The 25,461-nt window shown below is 48.0% G+C and overlaps 1 protein-coding gene across 2 annotated transcripts in view; it reads left to right on the plus strand.

The window, feature by feature from the left end:
* The window catches only part of LOC143928156 (uncharacterized), a 298,275-nt gene that overhangs the window by 26,737 nt on the left and 246,077 nt on the right, over positions 1-25,461 (plus strand). The gene's annotated exons all lie outside the window — the stretch shown is intronic.

The raw sequence follows: 25,461 nt of genomic DNA on the forward strand, positions 1-25,461 counted from the left end.
ATATATATATATATATTATATATATATATATATATATATATATATATATATATATATAGACAGGAAAAATAATACCTTTTTATTATGAAAATTATTTAACAATCTTTATATCTTTTATTAAAAATGGATACAGACCATAAAAAAATAGATACATCCATTCACAAAAAATAAATAAATAAATAAAAAAAACGGCCAAAAAAAAAAAAAAAAAATAATTGGAAGATATAGGAAATGTTATACATTTAACATGATTGTATAGTATGAAAATATAAATAGTTAAACTTACCTTGAAATAGCAGATCAAGTGTTGGTTTCTATGTTAGGAAAGCTGGGTCCTCGTCCTCCGCGTGGTCCTCGTCCTGCTCGTCCTCCTCGTGGTCCTCGTGGTCCTCGTGTTGCGCTCAGGTGTGCACAGGTAATACTGATCAGGTGTACTGGTCAGTATTACCTTTTGCCCACGATTCAAATGGCGGTTTGTGAACCGCCCTCTGAACGTGGGTGTCGTGATGACGTCACTTCCCTTCTCTGCCTCACGCGAGATCTCGAGTCTATGCACACCACAGACTCCTGGGAAAAAAAAAAAGGTCCCAGGAGCCCATGCGGCAGACCGGAACGAGTGACCTGCCGATTAAGCCCCGCCCCCGTTCCGCATCGGGGAATCTTTTTTTTATTTTTTATTTCAGGCTTCCCAGCCTAGAGGTGAGATGTGGGGTCATATTGACCCCCCAGATTTCACTGTAAGGCCTCATGCACACGAGACGCAGTTAAACGCGCGTTCAGATGCAGTTGGACAGTTTTTTCAACTGCTCCTGAACTCATTCAATGTTATCCTATGTGTCCATGCACACAGTCTCGTTTTTTTCCGTTTTTATGCAGTTGCGTTTAATCTCGTTTTTCCAGAAGCAAAAAAATGCGTTCAGAAGCAAAAATTTCCACGTTTCAGACGCAAAACGCGGTAAAACGCGGCAAAACGCCGCTACCGCGTTTAGCCGCGTTTGCGTTTATATGCGTTTTTAAAGGTGACCTTTTTTTTTACATTAAAAATCTCAAAAATGATTGCAAATGATGAAAAACCATTAGAAAAATATTTTAAACAATTGCAATTGCAAGTGGACAATCCACAACTTGTGGCAAGTGACATGGCAGGTGGCAAGTGACGTGGCAAGTGGACAATCCACAACTTGTGGCAAGTGACGTGGCAGGTGAAGTGGCAAGTGACGTGGAAAGTGGACAATCCACAACTTGTGGCAGGTGACGTGGCAAGTGACCTGGCAGGTGACGCGGCAAGTGACCTGGCAGGTGACGTGGCAAGTGGAAAATCAACAACTTGTGGCAGGTGACTGGCATGTGACGTGGCAAGTGGACAATCCATAACTTGTGGCAGGTGACGTGGCAAGTGGACAATCCACTTGTGGCAGGGGACGTGGCAAGTGACATGGCAAGTGGACAATCCACTTGTGGCAGGGGATAAGGCAAGTGACGTGGCGAGTGGACAATCCACAACTTGTGTCAGGTGACGTGGCAAGTGGACAATCCACAACTTGTGGCAGGTGATGTGGCAAGTGATATGGCAAGTGGACAATCCACTTGTGGCAGGGGACGTGGCAAGGGACGTGGCAAGTGGACAATCCACAACTTGTGGCAGGTGACGTGGCAGGTGACGTGGAAAGTGATGTGGCAAGTGGACAATCCACAACTTGTGGCAGGTGATGTGGCTGGTGACGTGGCAAGTGGACAATCCACATCTTGTGGCAGGTGACGTGGCAGGTGACGTGGAAAGTGGTGTGGCAAGTGGACAATCCACAACTTGTGGCAGGTGATGTGGCTGGTGACGTGGCAAGTGGACAATCCACAACTTGTGGCAGGTGGCATGGCAGGTGACGTGGAAAGTGGACAATCCACATCTTGTGGCAAGTGACGTGGCAGGTGATGTGGCAAGTGACGTGGCAAGTGGACAATCCACAACTTGTGGCAGGTGACGTGGCAGGTGATGTGGCAAGTGGGCAATCCACATCTCATGGCAAGTGACGTGGCAGGTGATGTGGCAAGTGACGTGGCAAGTGGACAATCCAAAACTTGTGGCAGGTGACGTGGCAGGTGACGTGGCAAGTGACGTGGCAAGTGGGCAATCCACATCTCGTGGCAAGTGACGTGGCAGGTGATGTGGCAAGTGACGTGGCAAGTGGACAATCCACAACTTGTGGCAGGTGACGTGGCAGGTGATGTGGCAAGTGATGTGGCAGGGGATGTGACAAGTGGACAATCCACATCTTGTGTCAAGTGACGTGGCAGCTGACGTGGCAAATGACGTGGCAAGTGGACAATCCAAAACTTGTGGCAGGTGACGTGGCAGGTGACGTGGCAAGTGACGTGGCAAGTGGACAATCCACATATCGTGGCAAGTGACGTGGCAGGTGATGTGGCAAGTGACGTGGCAAGTGGGCAATCCACAACTTATGGCAGGTGACGTGGCAGGTGATGTGGCAAGTGATGTGGCAGGTGATGTGACAAGTGGACAATCCACATCTTGTGGCAAGTGACGTGGCAGCTGACGTGGCAAGTGACGTGGCAAGTGGACAATCCAAAACTTGTGGCAGGTGACGTGGCAAGTGACGTGGCAGGTGACGTGGCAAGTGATGTGGCAAGTGGACAATCCACATATCGTGGCAAGTGACGTGGCAGGTGATGTGGCAAGTGACGTGGCAAGTGGACAATCCACAACTTATGGCAGGTGAGGTGGCAGGTGATGTGGCAAGTGATGTGGCAAGTGGACAATCCAAAACTTGTGGCAGGTGACGTGGCAAGTGACGTGGCAAGTGGACAATCCACATCTCGTGGCAAGTGACGTAGCAGGTGATGTGGCAAGTGACGTGGCAAGTGGACAATCCACAACTTGTGGCAGGTGATGTGGCAAGTGATGTGGCAGGTGATGTGACAAGTGGACAATCCACATCTTGTGGCAAGTGACGTGGCAGCTGACGTGGCAAGTGACGTGGCAAGTGGACAATCCAAAACTTGTGGCAGGTGACGTGGCAATTGACGTGGCAGGTGACGTGGCAGGTGACGTGGCAAGTGGACACTCTACATCTCGTGGCAAGTGACGTGGCAGGTGATGTGGCAAGTGACGTGGCAAGTGGACAATCCACAACTTGTGGCAGGTGACGTGGCAGGTGATGTGGCAAGTGATGTGGCAGGTGATGTGACAAGTGGACAATCCACATCTTGTGGCAAGTGACGTGGCAGCTGACGTGGCAAGTGACGTGGCAAGTGGACAATCCAAAACTTGTGGCAGGTGACGTGGCAAGTGACGTGGCAGGTGACGTGGCAAGTGAAGTGGCAAGTGGACAATCCACATCTCGTGGCAAGTGACGTGGCAGGTGATGTGGCAAGTGACGTGGCAAGTGGACAATCCACAACTTGTGGCAGGTGACGTGGCAGTTGATGTGGCAAGTGATGTGGCAGGTGAGATGTGACAAGTGGACAATCCACATCTTGTGGCAAGTGACGTGGCAGCTGACGTGGCAAGTGACGTGGCAAGTGGACAATCCAAAACTTGTGGCAGGTGACGTGGCAAGTGACGTGGCAGGTGACGTGGCAGGTGACATGGCAAGTGACGTGGCAAGTGACGTGGCAAGTGGACAATCCACAGCTTGTGGCAAGTGACATGGCAGGTGGCAAGTGATGTGGCAAGTGGACAATCCACAACTTGTGACAGGTGACGTGGCAGGTGATGTGGCAAGTGGACAATCCCCAACTTGTGGCAAGTGACGTGGCAAGTGACGTGGCAAGTGGACAATCCAAAACTTGTGGCAGGTGACGTGGCAAGTGACGTGGCAGGTGATGTGGCAAGTGACGTGGCAAGTGGACAATCCAAAACTTGTGGCAGGTGACGTGGCAAGTGACGTGGCAGGTGATGTGGCAAGTCACGTGGCAAGTGGACAATCCACAACTTGTGGCAGGTGACGTGGCAGTTGGACAATCCACAACTTGTGGCAGATGACATGGCAAGTGACGTGGCAGGTGATGTGGCAAGTCACGTGGCAAGTGGACAATCCACAACTTGTGGCAGGTGCCGTGGCAAGTGACACGCTAAATACAAGTACACTGCAGCTCTCACAGCTGCTGCTACTCACTCTGGTCTCACAAAATTGCTGAAATAGTTAATTTTTGAGCTGGGGAGGGTCTATGATGTTAGTTTAACTAAACCCTTCTAGACGCAAACGCGGTAAAACGCGGTAAAACGCCGCTAAATCGCGGTAAAAATCGCGGCAAAACGCGCGTTTCTAAACGCCGGTTTCAACATGTGTCCAGCAGCGTTTGCATCTGCGTCTCGTGTGCATGAAGCCGCGTTTGCGTTTATATGCGTTTTTAAAGGTGACCTTTTTTTTTACATTAAAAATCTCAAAAATGATTGCAAATGATGAAAAACCATTAGAAAAATATTTTAAACAATTGCAATTGCAAGTGGACAATCCACAACTTGTGGCAAGTGACATGGCAGGTGGCAAGTGACGTGGCAAGTGGACAATCCACAACTTGTGGCAAGTGACATGGCAGGTGGCAAGTGATGTGGCAAGTGGACAATCCACAACTTGTGGCAAGTGACGTGGCAGGTGAAGTGGCAAGTGACGTGGAAAGTGGACAATCCACAACTTGTGGCAGGTGACGTGGCAAGTGACCTGGCAGGTGACGCGGCAAGTGACCTGGCAGGTGACGTGGCAAGTGGAAAATCAACAACTTGTGGCAGGTGACTGGCATGTGACGTGGCAAGTGGACAATCCATAACTTGTGGCAGGTGACGTGGCAAGTGGACAATCCACTTGTGGCAGGGAACGTGGCAAGTGACATGGCAAGTGGACAATCCACTTGTGGCAGGGGATGTGGCAAGTGACGTGGCGAGTGGACAATCCACAACTTGTGTCAGGTGACGTGGCAAGTGGACAATCCACAACTTGTGGCAGGTGATGTGGCAGGTGATGTGGCAAGTGATGTGGCAGGTGATGTGACAAGTGGACAATCCACATCTTGTGGCAAGTGACGTGGCAGCTGACGTGGCAAGTGACGTGGCAAGTGGACAATCCGAAACTTGTGGCAGGTGACGTGGCAAGTGACGTGGCAGGTGACGTGGCAAGTGACGTGGCAAGTGGACAATCCACATCTCGTGGCAAGTGACGTGGCAGGTGATGTGGCAAGTGACGTGGCAAGTGGACAATCCACAACTTGTGGCAGGTGACGTGGCAGGTGATGTGGCAAGTGATGTGGCAGGTGATGTGACAAGTGGACAATCCACATCTTGTGGCAAGTGACGTGGCAGCTGACGTGGCAAGTGACGTGGCAAGTGGACAATCTAAAACTTGTGGCAGGTGACGTGGCAAGTGACATGGCAGGTGACGTGGCAAGTGACGTGGCAAGTGGACAATCCACAGCTTGTGGCAAGTGACATGGCAGGTGGCAAGTGATGTGGCAAGTGGACAATCCACAACTTGTGACAGGTGACGTGGCAGGTGATGTGGCAAGTGGACAATCCCCAACTTGTGGCAAGTGACGTGGCAAGTGACGTGGCAAGTGGACAATCCAAAACTTGTGGCAAGTGACGTGGCAGGTGATGTGGCAAGTCACGTGGCAAGTGGACAATCCACAACTTGTGGCAGGTGACGTGGCAGTTGGACAATCCACAACTTGTGGCAGATGACATGGCAAGTGACGTGGCAGGTGATGTGGCAAGTCACGTGGCAAGTGGACAATCCACAACTTGTGGCAGGTGCCGTGGCAAGTGACACGCTAAATACAAGTACACTGCAGCTCTCACAGCTGCTGCTACTCACTCTGGTCTCACAAAATTGCTGAAATAGTTAATTTTTGAGCTGGGGAGGGTCTATGATGTTAGCTTAAGGCCTCATGCACACGGACATTTTTACAGCCACTTTTTTGAGCTTTTTTTGCAGCTTACAAACGGCTGTCCATGTTAGTCTATGGCTTCATGCCCACCTAGGCGTTTTTGAGCTGCAAATGGCATAGGCGTTTTTAAGCTGTAAAAAAAACCCAAGACCAGTGCGTTCCGTGGCGTGGAGCTAGAGCTGTAAAAACGCGAATCGCGGGAAAACGCGCAAAAACGCGCATAAACGCGCAACATATTTTCTTTGTTTTCTGAGTGCTATAGCCAAGAGATGTGTTTCTTAAAAAACGCTACTTAACGCTAACGCTAAAAACGCGCAAAAACGCGGTAAAAATCACGTTTTTAACAACAATTTTTCCAGGCATCGGAGCTAGCTTTGCAGCCAGTTTTTTAAAACGTCCGTGTGCATGAGCACTTACTAAACGCTTCTAGACGCAAACGCGGTAAAACGCGGTAAAACGCCGCTAAATCGCGGTAAAAATCGCGGCAAAACGCGCGTTTCTAAACGCCGGTTTCAACATGTGTCCAGCAGCGTTTGCATCTGCGTCTCGTGTGCATGAAGCCTTACATTGTACAAAGGTAAAGAAAAGCATATGGATCAGTATGCAATAATCATAAAAGGAACACACGACAAGTACTTACGTTTTTTCAGAACTTTCTTTATTCTTCTGTACTGATCCGACTCCCTCAATTTAAGGTCGGACCACCGTTTCCTCAATTGGTCTTTTGACCGTCGTACCCAAAAAAGATTGTGTAGGGTCTTTACAACTTTGGCCATGATTCTGGCCTTGCGCAAGTTCGGATGGGTGTATGGTCCATGCTTCCCATCATAATCCTTAGGCCGCGTACACACGCGCGGACTGTTCGCCCAACCTTGTCCGCTGAACAGTGTTTGGGCGGACAGTCCGCTCGTGTGTGGGGCTTCAGCGGACAGTTTCAGCGGACAGTTGGACGAACAAGGTCTTACGGAAATTCCGAAAAACTGTCCGCTGAAACAAGGTTTCAGCGGACTGTTCGCTCGTGTGTAGGCTTGTTCGACCAACTAAGTCTCGCGCATGCTCAGAAAGGATTTCCACGTCGGAAGGTTGCATTGCAGTGTATAGGACGTCGTATTTTTCGTCCCGTCGTACGTGCCGTTCACGTCATCGCGCACGGTTTCAGCAAACTGTTCGTCCGTCGTGTGTGGCCATGTCCGTCCATGCTAAGTTTGAGCGGACTGTTTGCCGAAACTGTTGGACGGACAAAGTTGGGCGAACAGTCCGCGCGTGTGTACGCGGCCTTACTTCGCAAGATTGCCACCATCTCCACCATCTCTTCAAAGGCCATATTGGAGGCCTTAAATCTCCTCTTCCCGGATCGGGACGTTTGTGGCTCCGGGGATTCGTGACTACTGGAGTCATTAATATGAAGCACCTGTTGTGTTTCCGCCATGTTTCTCCTACTGCTCACCGTAGAGAAAAAGGGGCGGCAAATATTAGTGGAAAAGAACGTCATGGGCAGGCACCACAGGTGGAGTTCACGCATGTGCACTGTATATAACGCCAACATGCACATGTTGTACGTGCTTACGTACGTTATGTGCGCACAAAAGGGCGAGAAAAAAGAGTTGACCAAAAGAGCGTCATGGGCGGGCAACGCAGGCATGGTTTTACGCGTGCGCACTGTATGTAATGCCAACATGCACATGTCGTGCGTGCTTACGTACGTTATGTGCGCACAAAAGGGCGGGAAAAAAGAATTGACCAAAAGAACGTCATGGGCGGGCAACGCAGGCGTGGTTTTACGCATGCGCACTGTATATAACGCCAACATGCACATGTCGTACGTGCGAGGAGAAAATAGGAACGGAAGTTGTGAGCAAGGAAAACGAAGGTAAGTTAAAAAAAAAACTCCCAAAATCAGTGGCATATACTGCTTATTAGGGATGAGCTTCGTGTTCGAGTCGAACGCATGTTCGACTCGAACATCGGTCGTTCGTGCGTTCGCGGAATTCCGAACGTTTGGGCCGTTCGCGGCAAAATTCGTGTGGCCCACAATGCACTGCGATGGCGCAATGCATTGCTGTCTCACGATTGGCCAAGCATGCACTGTGACCCCGCATGCTTGGCCAATCGCAGCGCCAGTAGCGGGAAGAGCAATGGTTGGCCACAGGCATCCTGCCTGTGGCCAATCATAGCTCAGACTGTGTAGTGCACGCCCCACACTATATAAAGCTGCCTTTCAGGCGGCCTCGTGTAGTGTTTGTTAGCATCTGAAGCAGTGGGTGTTCTGTGTACCTTCAACACAGTTACACACCAATCGTTTTTGGCTGATTTACTATTTTGCTCTTGTGTAGTGGTTACTGTCTGTGCCCTGACCGCAGTATACACCACTATATTCACCTCACCTATATAGCTAGTGATCTAGCTTTAATAATAGAGCTTGCAGTCAGTAGTGTTAGTGCGTGCTGTCTGCGTGCTCTGTACCCAGTACATACCACTATATACACCTACATAGCTGTTCTCTATTTGAGCCCGATTGTCATTTGCTGGAGTTATTGGAAGTTGTGTGTGCCTCCAGCACAGCACAGTATACATCTGTATATACCCCTTTAACTCTGCTGTTTTCTTGTTATTGTCTGCGTGCCCTGACCGCAGTATACACCATGATATTCACCTCACCTATATAGCTAGTGGTCCATCTTTAACAATAGAGCTTGCAGTCAGCAGTGTCACTCAGGAGATAGTGCGTGCTGTGTGCCTGCTCTGTACCCAGTACATACCGCTATTATCCACCTACATAGCTGTTCTCTATTTGGGCCCGATTGACATCTGCTGGAGTTATTGGAAGTTGTGTGTGCTTCCAGCACAGCACAGTATACATCTGTATATACCCCTTTAACTCTGCTGTTTTCTTGTTATTGTCTGCGTGCCCTGACCGCAGTATACACCGTGATATTCACCTCACCTATATAGCTAGTGGTCCATCTTTAACAATAGAGCTTGCAGTCAGCAGTGTCACTCAGGAGATAGTGCGTGCTGTGTGCCTGCTCTGTACCCAGTACATACCGCTATTATCCACCTACATAGCTGTTCTCTATTTGGGCCCGATTGACATCTGCTGGAGTTATTGGAAGTTGTGTGTGCTTCCAGCACAGCACAGTATACATCTGTATATACCCCTTTAACTCTGCTGTTTTCTTGTTATTGTCTGCGTGCCCTGACCGCAGTATACACCGTGATATTCACCTCACCTATATAGCTAGTGGTCCATCTTTAACAATAGAGCTTGCAGTCAGCAGTGTCACTCAGGAGATAGTGCGTGCTGTGTGCCTGCTCTGTACCCAGTACATACCGCTATTATCCACCTACATAGCTGTTCTCTATTTGGGCCCGATTGACATCTGCTGGAGTTATTAGAAGTTGTGTGTGCTTCCAGCACAGCACAGTATACATCTGTATATACCCCTTTAACTCTGCTGTTTTCTGGTTATTGTCTGCGTGCCCTGACCGCAGTATACACCGTGATATTCACCTCACCTATATAGCTAGTGGTCCATCTTTAACAATAGAGCTTGCAGTCAGCAGTGTCACTCAGGAGATAGTGCGTGCTGTGTGCCTGCTCTGTACCCAGTACATACCGCTATTATCCACCTACATAGCTGTTCTCTATTTGGGCCCGATTGACATCTGCTGGAGTTATTGGAAGTTGTGTGTGCTTCCAGCACAGCACAGTATACATCTGTATATACCCCTTTAACTCTGCTGTTCTATAAAAAAGGCATCTGCAGGAGTTAGTGGGTGTTGTGTGCCTCCAGCACAATATAAACTACCCAACTACTGTTTTACCCAACTCCCTTCAGGCCATTACCATGTCTGGAAGGCCAGCAAGGAGAGGCAGACAGGCGCGAGCCGATAAAAGAGGGCAAGCAGGCTCTGTGTCTAGAGACAACAGTGCTGGTCGGGGACGCGGTGCATTGTCATCAGCACGTGGCCATGGGACATGCTTGTCCTTCTTTTCTGCAGCTGGACATGTTGAACCGCAACATGCCAACGACTTGGTAGAGTGGATGACCAAGCCCTCTTCATCCTCCTCATCCTCTCTCACCCAGTCTCAGGGTAGTAGAAAAGCAGCTGCCAACACATCGTCGTCCCTCCTCTCAATGTCATCATCAGTGACTCCTTCCCTAGACCCACCACGTCCTCCTGAGGAGTCTCCTGAACTCTTTGAGCACAGTGTTGGGTACATGCTCCAGGAGGATGCCCAGTGTTTGGTGGGCTCTGATGATGACACTCAGCTAGAGGAAGGCAGTAGCGTGAGCACAGAGAGAGGGGATGCTCAAGAAGGACAGCAATCTGGCAGTCATGTTCCACAAGCTGCAGCATACTGCCAGGTTTGCTACAGCGATGAAGAGGGAGGGGATGATGAGGGCACTGACTCCACGTGGGTGCCTGGAAGGAGGGAGGAGGAGGAGGAGGAGGAGGAGGCACATGTCCAACGAGGCAGGATGCCCTCCGGGGGCCAGCTTAGGGGCAGCACACCGACTGAATCACACCGCAGAGCTCCGCCTGCGCAGAGCGCTTCCTCTGCGCAGAGCGCTTCCTCTGCGCGTTATTCTAAAAGTTCTTTGGTGTGGGCCTTTTTTGAGACGAGTGCATCAGATCGCACCGCTGCTATTTGCAACATATGTCTCAAGCGTATCTCACGTGGCCAAAACATCAGCCGCTTGGGCACCACATGCTTGACCAGACATATGTTGACCTGCCATGCAGCTCGTTGGCAAGCATACCTCAAAGACCCACACCAAAGAACAAAGCGGACCTCTCCTTGCTCCTCATCAGCTGGCATCTCCAACCCCACTAGACCTTCAGTCCTCTCTGAAACCTGCTCTGAGAGGAATGAAGGTGTAGAATTAGGTGTGTCACAGCCAAGTGCTTCCGGGAACTCTGCTAGTGGTACATCCACGTCCGATTATAGCAGACAAATGTCCCTGCCCCAGCTGCTGGACCGGCGGAAGAAATTTACTCCCAGCCATCCACATGCCCAGCGGTTGAATGCTAGCTAGGCTAAATTGCTAGCACTTCAACTGCTGCCTTTTCAGTTGGTAGACTCGGCCCCCTTCCGTGAGTTTGTACAATGTGCGGTTCCTCAGTGGCAGGTCCCCAAACGCCACTTTTTCTCACGGAAGGCAATTCCGGCTCTCTACCGGCATGTGGAAGGCAATGTCCTTGCCTCGCTGGACAGGGCGGTCAGCGGTAAGGTGCATATTACCGCTGACTCATGGTCCAGCAGGCATGGACAGGGACGTTACCTGTCTTTCACGGCCCATTGGGTCACTCTTCTGGCTGCTGGGAAGGATGCAGGACAAGGTGCAGTAGTATTGGAGGTTGTTCCGCCACCACGCCTCCAAAATGCTACTATTGGTTGTGACACACCTCTCTCCTCCACCCCCTCCTCTTCTTCTTCCTCCATGGCCTCTTCCAGTGCTCTGTCCTCAGAACCAGCGGTGCTCCGTAGGCGTTGCAGGGGCTACGCAAGTACGCAGGCAAAACGATGCTATGCCGTGCTTGCACTGGTTTGTTTGGGGGACAGGAGCCACACTGGGGCGGATGTTTTGTCAGCTCTGCAGGGGCAGGCCGAGAGGTGGTTGACGCCACGCCAGCTTAAGCCAGGAATGGTGGTTTGCGACAATGGCACCAACCTCCTCTCCGCCCTCCGACAGGGCCAACTGACCCATGTGCCCTGTGTAGCTCACGTCCTTAACCTGGTGGTGCAGCGGTTCTTGGGCAGGTACCCCGGCTTACAGGATGTCCTGAAATAGGCCAGGAGAGTCTGTGTGCATTTCCGCCGATCATTTAATGCCTGTGCTCGGCTGGCTGAGCTCCAAAAGGAGTTGAACCTGCCCAAGAACCGCCTTATATGTGACATGCCCACCAGATGGACTTCAACATTGGCCATGCTGCAGCGGCTGCACACGCAGCAGAGGGCCATCAATGAGTACCTGTGCGACTACGGCACCAGGACAGGGTCAGGAGAGCTTGGTTTTTTCTCACTACGCCAGTGGGGCATGATCAGGGATGCATGCACTGTCCTGTCACCGTTTGAGGAGGCCACAAGGATGGTGAGCAGTGACAGTGCATGCATCAGTGACACTATACCTCTTGTCCACCTCTTGGAGCATACGCTGCGTGGAATAATGGACAGGGCACTTGAGGCAGAACAGAGGCAGGAAGAGGAGGACTTCCTTGCCTCTCAAGGCCCCCTTTATCCAGACAGTGTTCCTGCTGTGCCACCCATCACACAGGAAGAGGGTGAGGAGGAGGAAGAGGAGGAGGAGGATGATTGTGTCAGCATGGAGGTGGAGGCTGGCACTCAGCATCAGCAGCAGCAGTCTTATAGGGATGATTTACAGTCCCAAGAAACACGTGGACTTGTACGTGGCTGGGAGGAGGTAGCTGCGGATCATGTTGTCCTTAGTGACCCAGAGGACTCCGGACCGAATGCCTCAGCTAACCTACGCTGCATGGCCTCCCTGATCCTGCAAAGCCTGCGGAAGGATCCTCGTATTCTTCGGATCAAGGAGAGGGACCATTACTGGCTGGCCACTCTCCTTGATCCACGGTACAAGGGTAAGGTTGCCGACCTTATCTTGCCATCGCAGAGGGAGCAGAGGATGAGACATCTCCGGGAGGCCTTGCAGAAAGCTCTGTGCAACGCGTTCCCAGAGACTGGGAGGTCACAAACTCCTGGTCCTGGACAACGTGTTGCTGAGGCATCAGTCAGAAGGAGCGGTGGAGAAGGTGGCCGTCTGACTGATGCTTTCAGACAATTTTTTAGTCCGCAGCCCCAAGGTATGATTGGTTCCAGCACCCATCGCCAGCGTCTAATTTACATGGTGCAGGAATACCTAGGGGCAAGGTCAGACTTGGACACCTTTCCCACTGAAAATCCTCTGGCTTACTGGGTCTTGAGGATGGATCACTGGCCAGAGCTTGCACAGTATGCAATTGAGCTACTGGCCTGTCCTGCATCCAGCGTTCTTTCGGAACGCACCTTCAGTGCTGCTGGTGGCTTCGTTACCGATCACAGGGTGCGCCTGTCCACCGAATCAGTTGATCGACTGACCTTCATCAAGATGAATCAGTCTTGGATCACCCACAGCTACCAAGCACCTGAAGCTGATGTAACCGAATAATTTTTTTTGAAATACCACATCCCTTCAAGACTGCCTATGCTGATGCTGAGTGACTGTCCTGTTATGTTGATTGTCTATCCTCTTCCTCCTCCGCTGATATGTTGGAAGAACATTTTTGGTTCTGTGTGATGCTAGCAGCCCAATTTTTCTGCCCCTGTTTAACAGGGGCGTTTAAGTAAAATTTTTGATGCAATGCTTTGCAGCAGGGCTAATTCCTGCAAAAAAACTAGAGTATATGGCAGAGGTTGCAGTGTGATGGCACCAGTGCCTAAGGCCCAATTTTTCTGCCCCTGTTTAACAGGGGCGTTTAAGTAAAATTTTTGATGCAATGCTTTGCAGCAGGGCTAATTCCTGCAAAAAAACTAGAGTGTATGGCAGAGGTTGCAGTGTGGTGGCACCAGTGCCTAAGGCCCAATTTTTCTGCCCCTGTTTAACAGGGGCGTTTAAGTAAAATTTTTGATGCAATGCTTTGCAGCAGGGCTAATTCCTGCAAAAAAACTAGAGTGTATGGCAGAGGTTGCAGTGTGATGGCACCAGTGCCTAAGGCCCAATTTTTCTGCCCCTGTTTAACAGGGGCGTTTAAGTAAAATTTTTGATGCAATGCTTTGCAGCAGGGCTAATTCCTGCAAAAAAACTAGAGTGTATGGCAGAGGTTGCAGTGTGATGGCACCAGTGCCTAAGGCCCAATTTTTCTGCCCCTGTTTAACAGGGACATGTAATTACAATTCTTGATATAATATTTCACAGGAGGGCCCCTTCCTGTGCCCACCCAGAGTAACTGTGAGGACTTATAGTGTTGTGGCACCAGCACCACAACCACCAAAGGTCAATTTTTCTACCACTGTTCAACAATGGCATGTAATTACAATTCTTGATATAATCGTTCACAGCAGGGCGCTCCAGCGGCCACCAAGAGTCACTTTGAGGGCTTACAATGTTGTTGCAAAACCAACACCTTGTTCCGCCATTTCTGCAGAGCATATAGGGCAGGCCCCTACTTTCAAACATCCAATTTACAAACATCTCCTACTTGCAAACGGAAGGAGACAACAGCAAGTGAGATGAAAAAAGATGGACGACAAAACAAATTATACAGGGGTGATAACCCTTCCCTATGTTTTCCAAAAAGCTTAAAGATATTTTTTTTGACTGGAGCTACACTTTAAAAATGTACCGGTTGAAAATGACAAACAGATTCAACTTAACACAACAAACCTACACAGTCCCTGTCTTGTTTGCACCGCCTGTATACTGCTGTTCTGAGTATATAGGGCCTGGGGGCCACACGCATTTCCTTTTTTTTAATATGGGTACAGGGTTCCCCTTAATGTGCGTACAAGACCCAAATAGGCTGGTAATGGGCAGGGAGGGCTACCCATGCCATTTTTCTGAATGATTTTCAACCATATTGCAGGAACCAGATATAACATTAAAACCGCAAGCAGTTTTAAATGGTGTTATTTCCGTTTAATGTCATTTTGTGCAGGGACTGTTCTAAACACGGGAAACACGTGGCACTTCACAGGCATACTATAGACACCCCCCAGGCACCATATTTAAAGGAATATTTCACTTTTTTTTTCACTTTAATCGTCATTAAAATCAGTGCTCCCGCCAAAACGGTAGTTTTTAAAACTTTTTTTTGCAGTGACCCATGTCCCCTGAGGCAGGAGGCAGATCGCCAAACCCTTTTTAGCATACTATCTTGCATATTAGCCGTTAAAATTAGCACTTTCCAATTCGAACGTTCGAGTCCCATAGACTTCAATGGGGTTCTAACGTTCGTAGCGAACGCGGGGGTCGTTCGCAAGTTCTGGTGCGAACCGAACCGGGGGGTGTTCGGCTCATCCCTAATTAGGAACAATGGTGTGGCAATTACTTGACTGAGTTCCCTAAGTACCCTCGGGTGCAAGCCATCTGGTCCCAGTGAATTATAATGTTAAGTTTCCCAAGTCTAATTTTTATTCTGTCCTCTGTTAACCATGAAGGTGCTTCCTGTTATGTGTCATGAGGATAAACACTGCAGTTTTGGTTACTGAAGCCCCCTGATTCCCTCGTGAAGATTTAGGAGAAGAATGAATTAAATACCTTCACCATCTTCCGATCCTTTGTAACCAGATGTCCTTCCTCATTCTTTATGGGGCCAATATGGTTTTTCCTCCCTTTTTTACTGTTTACATACTTAAAGAATTTTGCTCTCCTCCGCCGTGTGTCTTTCATGTTCTATCTTAACGGTCCTTATTGCACCCTTACGTTTCTTGTTGCATTCTTTATAAAGTCTGAATGCTGATGATGATCCCCCAACCTTGTATTTTCTGAAGGCCTTCTTCTTTGCTTTTATATGCATTTTTACATTGGAGTTAAGCCATCCAGGATTTTTGTTCACTCTTTTAAATGTATTACCCAATGGGATGCATCAGCTAATGCCCTTATTTAATATGCTCTATGTAATGGTACTACTACAGTGAGCCCACAGGTGAGCAGATGACACGGGATCCCCCAGGGCGTGGAGTCTAAGGGCCAGCCGGTATTTTGGCAGGGACCCCCTCACAAGAGTTTGGGCTTAGCTGCGTGCCGAACCTAGGTCACGACCCCTGGGTTCAGCCTGCTCGCTAGGGGAGTACCAGAAGACACAGTCAGGCAAGGATGAATGGATGGATGAAGCAAAGGAGAGCTGGATAACGAGACAAGGTCAGGGCGGGCTGCGGACAACATAATTAGGACAAGGCGAGTTGGTACACAAGAGATCAGTTCACGAGAGGTCAGATTAAAGCAGGTTAAATGAAGGGGGCTCAGAAACAAACATTGCTCAAGCAACCAGAACCTGATCTGGAAGGAATTTAAATAGAGAAACACATGGGGGACTAGACAGGAAGTAGCAGGAAGGAATGATATAATTAAGCAACAGGTGGAGCCGGCGACACCCATAGCTGCAGAGTGCAGCAGAGCTGAACACAAGGTAGTGGAACAACAGGTGCCAGCCGACCCACAGCACTAAAGGTAAGACACAGATCAGCTCTGTAGCTGATCTGTGACATTCTAATGCCCCATACACACGGTCGGATATTCAGACGGAAAATGTGTGATCGGATCACCTTCGGAACTTTTCCGTCGGATTTTCCGATGCATAAAGTTTGAGAGCAGGATCTAAAATTTTCCGACAACAAAATCCGATTGCATAAATTCTGATCGTGTGTAGACAATTCCAACGGGTTCTTCTGCTCTTTTGCCCGATCTTTTGCTAGCTCATTCCTGATTTTCTCCGTTGATTCGACACTTTCTCCTGCTGTAATGCCGTGTACACGGTGTGCAATGACTTATATAGGCACGGGTTGGAATAACCGGGTGATGTCATCTGGTGACCGTGCCCCTTATGATGTCACAACATGTGGCATGGCGGGTCTGTGACATCACAAGGGGCGTGGCCTCTGGATGACGTAATCTGCCACGCCCCCATTGATATTTAAGAAATGCAGGACATCGGCTCCAACAGATCACTGGGACTCAGCATCGGAGGAGGGTCGTTGGCGGGAGCCGCTACAGACAAAGGAGACAGAATAAGAGCAGAAGAAGAAGCAGGGGGAGAAGGAGAAGACAGGAGAATGAAGATGCGGGAGAAGATGGAGGAAGACCGGAGGAAGAAGCAGAGAAGAAGAAGAAGATTTTTAATAAAAGACTTGTCAAAAACTGTCTACTGTATTTTTTAACACTACTCTACTTTTTTTCCAGGTTTTTTACCCCATACTGATTCACATTAGGGGCGGGATCTGGGAGCCCCCTTGTTAAAGGGGGCTTCCAGATTCTGATAAGCCTGCAGACCCCGACAACCACTGGGCAAGGGTTGTCAGGAAGAGGCCCTTGTCCCCATCAACATGGGGGCAAGGTGCTTTGGGGTGGGGATGCAGAGCCCCCTGCCCCAAAGCACCCATCCCCCCCATGTTGAGGGCATGCGGCCTGGTATGGTTCGGGGGGGCGCTCGCTCCTCCCCTCCCTTTCCTGACCTGCCGGGCTGCATACTCAGATAAGGGTCTGGTATGGATTTTGGGGGGACCCTTGCGCCATTTTTTTCAAATTTTGGCATGGGGGTCCCCTCCGAATCCATACTAGACCCAAGGGCCTGGTATGGACCTCGGGGGGAACCCACGCGTTTTTTCTTCCCAAATTTTTTAGCCGCCATTTTTTTTACATTGAGCGGGAAGTCAGCTGATAGCTGAAGACTCATCGGTTGTTAAGGATGCAACCTTAGCAACCAGCTATATACAGTGAAAAAAGAAATAAATAACAAAAACGCAAATTACGGCAAAATCGTGGTAAAAACGTGGTAGTTGCATTTTGGACACGGGTGCATTGAATTCTATTACAAGCAAAAGGCTGCATTTTGCTGAAAAAAAGTCTCGGACCCTTTCCAAAAATGCAGAGGCAAAAAATGCATTGATGTGAAAATGTTCCATAGGAACCCATGTTAAAAAATGTCCCTGCATTTCTGCAAAATGCATCAAAAAACACAAAACATGTGAATCGAGCATTAAAGCAAACCCATCTCTCCTCCGTGTTATTTGTTCCTAAGATTTTATCCCAATTTATGCCTTCTAGCAAGGTTCGTAGTTTAGGGAAGTTGGCTCTTTTGAAATTCAGTCTCTTTGTATTCCCCTTATGTTTCCTATTTGTGTGATTTATACTGAAGCCAATTGACCTGTGATCACTGTTACCTAAATTGACCCATATTTCCACATCTGTGATCAAGTCTGTATTGTTGGTAATCAGTAGATCCAGTAACGCTTTATGTCTAGTTGGTGTGTCTACCATCTGACCCATCAAATTCTCCTGCAAGACATTTAGGAAGTGGCGAGCCTTAGATGAATGCGCGGTTCCCTCCGCCCAGTTTATGTCTGGCTAGTTAAAACCCCCATTATGCTAACACTTCCCATCCTTGCTGCTAATCCAAATTGTGATAGGAGATTTGTCTCCCCTTCCTCCCTCAGGTTAGTGGGCCTATAACATACTCCCAGTATTATTTTCCTCTTAGCGTCATCCCTTTGGAGCTCTACCCATAAGGATTCCACCTCCTCCCTAGCTCCCTTAGTGATGTAATCTCTCACATTCACTTGCACATTATTCTTGAATATAGGCATACCACTCCCCTTTTTACCCTCCCTATCCTTGCAATAAAGGGTATACCCCTGAGTGTTTGCCAGCCAATCATGAGAGCTGTTGAACCAGGCCTCTGAAATTCCCACAAAATCCAAATCCTCCTCGTACAACACCATCTCTAGCTCAACCATCTTGTCCGCCAGGCTCCTGGCAGTGGTGAACATGCCACGTAGTTTAGCCTGGTCGCGTATTATCCTCTTATTGTGTGTTCCGAGATTGCAACTAGGACTTGCTACTATACTAACTTTGGGTTTATGTGCTTTGGTCAACCTACCACTAATGCCCCCAATACTACCTTCTGGAATATGTTCCGCGCTGACTATCTCTACTTCTGGACCCTCCCCTTTTGTTTTAAGCTGTTTTCCCATTCCAGATTGCTACAACCTTAAAGGGATATCATCAGTGATATTTAACATCAGCTGCTTGTAGAACTTGCAAAAAGGGTTCAATCATTCTGCGTTGCATAAGAGTTCTATATGATAAATCTGGAAATAAGGCTATTTGTGCACCTTCAAAATCAACCTTGTATTTATTACGGGTTGCTTTCATGATGGCTTCTTTCACTGGATATCTATGTAGATTACAAATGGCATCTCTTGGTTTTTCTGCATTTTGGGGGGTAGGGGCAAGGGCACAATGTACTCTGTCTATTTCAATCTTATCAGGTTCAGATGGCTCCAGAATTAACTGGAACAGACTGATCACTTGTGGAAGCAATTCAAAATGTTGTTTTATTTCAGGCAGGCCCCTTATATGTATTTTGCCTACAATCTCAATTTTCTTGATTATCCTTTTGATCTAAAAATGTAACCCTTCCTCATGATATTTTGTCATATCTTGGATATCAGCCACTCCTTGACTAATATCATCCTGGCCCATCTCAAGTTCCTCTACTCTGTGCCCCAGTGACCCTATATCCTCCCTTAACCCCTCCACAGCCTGTTTGCAGGATGATTCAACAGTGGTTATAGGTAATTGAATGTCTTTCTTTGTAGGAAGTGCTCTCAAATGTTCTCAAGTCCCAATCCACTATTAACTCTGATTGAGATGCACTGATTGAGATGCACAGGTCATTATTAAAGGGGAGGGCCACCCTGAAAAACAAAAAAATGTTAAAAATTACAAAAAATCAAAAAAAAAAAAAATGAAATTTTTTTTTTTTTTTTACTTACCAGAAATGCCTGTTGCTAGGCACTTTATCCTAATCTTCCTCTTCCTCCTCCGCGGAGATCTTCTGTCTTCTCTCTTCGTCGCGGCGTCTTCTGGGTAATGAGTCGCGCTGTGTTCTGGGAACTGTGTGTTCCAGAACACAGCGCGTCCCATTCAGAAAGCGCTGCGGGACTCGCGCATGCGCAGTAGCTGCAGGACTCGCGCATGCGCAGTAGGAAACGGGCAGTGAAGCCATAAGGCTCCGCTGCCTGTTTCCCTTACAAGGGATTGCGGCGCCGGGACCCGAGAGCCAAGGGACGGGTCGGCCTCGGGCGGCCGACATCGCGGGCGCCCTGGACAGGTGAGTGTGTTTATTAAGTCAGCAGCTGCAGTGTTTGCAGCTGCTGACTTTTTTTTTTTTTTTTTATAACCGGCCCTCCGCTTTAAGATCACCATACAAAGGGTTAACATACTGAACCTGCCCTGTAGAGGCTTTGCTGATTTTTGCTGATTCACTGCTGGGTTTTGTAGTACCATGACTTTCAACTTCCAGGGATTCAACCGTCCCTCCTGGGATTCCTTCCACCTCCTGAAGACTCGAGTCCCCTCCAATACACTCCCCCTCCAGATCTTCCATTACACCAGTATAATCTGAGGTGTCTCTCTCTTCTCCTGGGAGATCCCTTTCCAGGGTTGCACAGCTCTGCTTTGGGCTCAGAGGTATTTGGCCAATGCCATGTACTGCAACACCCCTTCCTAAGCCTGTCACTCCTCGGCCCTGTACGGAGGGATCACATCCAACCCTTCATATGAGGGGAGCCGAACTTCCTTCCCACCTGGACCGGGGTTCATTTAATTTCACTCCCAGGATCCGCACTCTGCGCCAAGGGTTAAGCTCTAAGCCTGTTAGCCTGGCTATTTCCACCCCCACCAGGCAGAGGTGCAGCTGTACAGCGGCGTATGGACATTCTTTAGCCTGCTGAGCACCACAGACTATCTTCCTGGAGTCCGGGGATCACTGTTCATGCCACACCCCCTGGATGAGGGATTTTAAGCAGAGATCAGTCAGCAACCTTTTCCCCTCCTTTATAATTTGTGGTCATAGATACTCCTGTAGATAAAGATTGTCAAAATACAGCAGGCACAAAGGAACAGTGGGAGATCAATCCATCTTCTCTGTATGGCGTGCATAGTGGAGTCTGTTTTGTTCTTTTTTGTTCAGCCTGAAAAGTAAATATCAGTGTATGGACAACTGAAAGTGGAAATCCAGGTTAATTTTCGCTTTTAATGGTTCATTTAGGCTAAGCTGCTCCAAGCAAACTATTTTCATTGCATAACGAGGCAGCCGCAGTGTGTGCTGTAATGGACTGTAGCAGTATTAGCTACATAAAGTAAGCGTCACAGTATTAGGGGCGAATTAAAGAGAGTCGGGCTGAGTGCTACTCTGCCACTCAAGAGAAGCCTTGTATTTTTATCAATGAATACGAGGCTTCATCTGACTGGTTAAGGTGAACATAGTGACAATATCCAACTGCCAACCCAACAGGGGTACTAATCCTCCCCTACTCTATTCAAACAAAAAACAAATATTAACATTATAGCTTAACTTGTGGAATTAGGCCCTGTTCACACCAAAACACACTGCAGTTGAAATCTGCATTGGGTGTCAATGTTAAGTTAACGACACCCCAAGTGCAGGTCTCAAATGCAGTGCATTTTCTTGCACCGGTTTGCACGGTACCAGAGTACAGTACCATGCAATCCGGCTGCAGTGCATTTTGTAAAGTTTTGTGCGATTTCAGACACTTCAAAATGAATGGGCTGAAATCGCACTGCAGTGAACTGCATGTGACTCACACAGGAGCATGCATTGCATTCATGTGCAATTCCTAGTATGAACCGGCCCTCGGACAAAACCTACCCTGCAGTATGGGTCCCCACATTGAAGGGTTAAATACTCATTTAGTCTAGAGGCGCAAGGATAAGGTAAATTACTTACCCTATCCCTCAGTCTGGTAGGCTCCAGCACCATTCTCTTCTACTCAAAGCTGTGGGCTGCCAGCAGTCCCTCAGTGCAGGGCTATAAACCCTGCATTGTACACAGAGGAAGCAAGCATGTAAACGTAGCTATGAGCACCATAGAGAGGCAACTGCATAGATGGCGGAAGCCTGACTGAGCCAGGAATAAGGTAAGTATTGCTCCTTATGCGTGCACAATTAGACTAGACAAGTATTTAACCCTTGCAGTGCAGAGGGTAGGTTCACTGCAATGATACATTTTTGTTTTCCCAGATTTCAGCTTTTACTGACTTTCCATAATTTAACAGACAATTGCAAACAATAGAATGGTTATGATGTCACAGTCCCGGGGGATGCTGAGATTGTGACATCATAAGGGGTGGGGTCACCTTGTGACATCACCCGATGACCCCGCCCCTTATGCCTATATAAGTCGGTGCACAACGCGTCCCTGCCATTACGGCCGGAGAGGGCGTCATGTCAACATTGGAAGGAAGAAGAAGAAGAAGGTGGCCGCAGCGACAAGACCGGGACAACGCTAGTAAAAGAGCTGTAAGGCCCTGCAGAAGAAGCGAAGAGCTGGACAAGACCCCCGAAGTCGGAAGAAGACCCCCGAAGTCAGAAGAAGATCCCCGAACGGCGGCAGCAACGAAGGAGAAAGCCAGGCTCCTCCACTAGTAAAAGAGCAGAAGATAGCGGAGGAGTCCGGTAAGAAGACCCCCGAAGTCGGAAGAAGACCCCGGAGCTGTCTAATAAAGTACTTTAAAAAACGGTGTTGTGTTTTTTTATTAACAATTTTTTCCCCAGGTAAATGGGTAGTGGTACATCGTACCCCATACTCATTCACATAGGGTAGGGGGCCGGATTCTGGGGGCCCCCTTATTAAAAGGGGCTCCCGGATTCTGATAAGCCCCCCACCTGCAGACCCCGACAACCAACGGCCAGGGTTATCGGGAAGAGGCCCTTGTCCTCATCAACATGGGGACAAGGTACTTTGGGATGGGGGGGCCGCAGGGCAAGTAATGGGAAGGGTGTTACCATGAGGGGAAGAGTAATCAGTTAGATTACTCGTTACCCTCTAAAGAAACTGTGTTAAGTAACTCCGTTTATTTTAACTGCATTACTTACGTCACTGGACATACTACAGGAGATGGTCAGAGACCCCAGACATAGTACAAGAGTGGATCAGAGACCCCAGACATAGTACAAGAGTGGATCAGAGATCGCAGACATAGTACAAGAGTGGATCGGAGACACCAGACACTAGAAGAGTGGATCAAAGACTGCAGACCCACTACAAGAGTGGATCAGAGACTGCAGACATACTGCTTTGCTTTCCACTGCATCAAACAGACCTGCAGCTTCTACAAATCTGCACTAGTGATGCAGCAGCCAATGTTTTCCTGAATAAGTTCATGCAATCATTAATACTATCTATCTTACATGCTAAAACACCTAGGTAGGTACCCAGGCCACTTTCTTTCCTTGATTCCTCCTCCTCCTCACCTCTGTGCCTTTTCTCCCATGCTGGGGCGGCCACTGCACTGACCCCCAGGCAGGCCCCAGTTCCAGACCAGACCACCCTGTCCCTCCCTCCTATGACTGTCCCTGGCTATTGCTGAGGTGATAAGTCCACTCCAGTGACCAGTGAGTCCATACTGCATATAACAAGCTAACTTACTCTGCTCTAGTGATGGGAAGTCCGGATCTTTTAACTGAATCGGTTCATTTCGAACTACTCAGTGAAATGAACCGATTCAATGAACCGATTCTTCGGTTCTTCGGTTCACTTGCTGAGTCTACTGACAAGCAAGTGAACCGAAGCTCTGACTCAGCCTTCTTAAATGATTAGAATCAAAAGAATGATTCTTCTAAGAAGGCTGGCAGGTCCTGGGGAGGTTTATTTGCATTTAGTTCCTTGCTAGTAGCACAATCCTTTTATTCTGTCAGATCAGCCGCGTCATCAATTTTGGTGACACATAAAGCTGTGAAAATGAAAAGCGGATTTTTGTGCATATGATGGGCTAACTACACAGCTAACATTGCTAGACATATTTTTCCGTTCTCTTTACAGCGCATGCACAGGAAAAATGATTGTATTTTACTTCCATGTGCAGGCGAAGTATCCACGGTAGTAAAATCCAATCGTTAGGCTCCTTTCACACTTGTGTGACTTGAAAGTCATGCAATTTTTGCCACGATTTTTACCGTGACTTTGATGCGATTTTGATGTGACTTGAAGGAATACTTATGTAATCTTGAGGTCTCTGCCTCAAGTCGCATCAAAATCGTACCAAAGTAGTGCAGTAACTACTTTGAAGTCGCTGTGACTGGAAGACCCACAGATATGAACGGTACTCATTGGAAATCTTGGGGTACGACTTGTCATGCGACTTTGTAGTCCCAAGTTGCATGATAAGTCACACAAGTGTAAAAGGAGCCTCATTATGCACTGTAAAGACTACGGACAAATCTGATAGCTAGCAATCTTACCTTTGAAGTTGGCCCATCAGAATGCAGAAAATACACACAAAAACACGCTTTTCATTTACACGACTGTTTGGGCATCACCAAAAGTCGCAATATTGGCTGCTCCTATAGATCGCTTGATCTGACAGAACACCTGCTACCCAGGTTACTGAGCACAATCCTATACTCATATAATCATATACCAGACCCCATATGCAATAAAGAGAACCTGTCACTTCAACAAACGATCACATAGGGGCTTGTTAAGTGAAAAAATTTATAAAATAAAAACTAAAACCATCCCCACCAACCCTGATATCTGCATGTGAATAAATGTTTTTTTTTTATCGTAATTATCCAGTACTTTCAAATAGTTTTATATTGTTCTATTAAAAACTGTTGATTTTTTTCCTATTTTGTCTGTGTTATTTTTTATACCACTATTTAAAAATGGTCATGGTTGGAGGAATTAAAATAAATAATAATCTAAGGATCCAGGGGGCATAGAAATCTCAGGACCAGAACGCAGAAAAATATTACCATAAAGCAGGATAAAATGTATTTTTGTGTTATAAAAATTAGACAGCTCTCTCATTCAGTTATATAGCTACTAAATTAGACACATGTCCCAGAAGGCATTCCTGTCCTTCTTAACATGAATATCTTCTTTAGCATAAGCCAACTAAATATTAAAGGGTTAAATAATTAATCTGAATGAGGATATCTTCTTATCCTGACTCTGTCCTCTCTGTCTATAAAGCAGTCTGTAAGTGTGCTACTGCTAGCTGATCATTGATTTAGTGTAGTGTTTTCTACTGGTGGTGACTCATGGTTCTTTTAGTGTACTGTGTTCTAAAAACTGATATGATTCTTTCACTCGGTAACTCGGTAACTTGTACGATTCTTTAACTCGGTAACAAGTACGATTCTTTAACTCGGTGTACTGTTCGATTCTTTAACTCGGTGTACTGTGAACTCCTGGCTCTTGTTTTAAGTTTGTATCCAGTTCCTGAGTGTCACTGTGCTTTGAGTCAGCTAATTGGTTGCAGGGAGGGGCTGAGCTCTCTCACTCTAGGATCATATTACCACTGCCAGCTCTGCTGCTCTGCTATGTACTGAGTGCAGAGTGAACTGTTTCAAACGAATCAGTTCACTGAAAAGAATCGATTCAAAAGAACGATTCGTTCATGAACTGGACATCACTACTCTGCTCCACAGTCTCCGAGTCAGTTTCACTCTCAGCAGACACTGACAGACTCAGTTGGCTCCTTGAGCTTGAGGCAAGCTGCCTTCCAGTTGGTTCCTCTGGAGTCTGTCCTGTTCTCCCGCTGTGACCCGCACTGCCTGGCACTCCACATAGAGACTCCCAGCCCCTCCCTCAGAGATGACTCCGTACTGCACTCCAGGAGTCAGGATGAGTGGGCAGAGCCACGCCACAGCCAGACCTACACAGTCACGTACAGCCTAGGTAGGAGGAGACTGAGCAGCGGTGACGAGCGGAGTCATCAGACTCATCAATATTATGGAAAACAGTCTGTGATGCCCGTGGACACGGTGTCCTGGCGTGCCCGTAGAGAGGGCTCTGTGTGCCAGCTGTGGCATC

Source organism: Lithobates pipiens, unplaced genomic scaffold (genome assembly GCF_037356315.1).
Source record: "Lithobates pipiens isolate NorthernLeopardFrog02 unplaced genomic scaffold, aLitPip1_a1.2 Scaffold_23, whole genome shotgun sequence".
NCBI classification, from domain to species: Eukaryota; Metazoa; Chordata; class Amphibia; order Anura; family Ranidae; genus Lithobates; species Lithobates pipiens.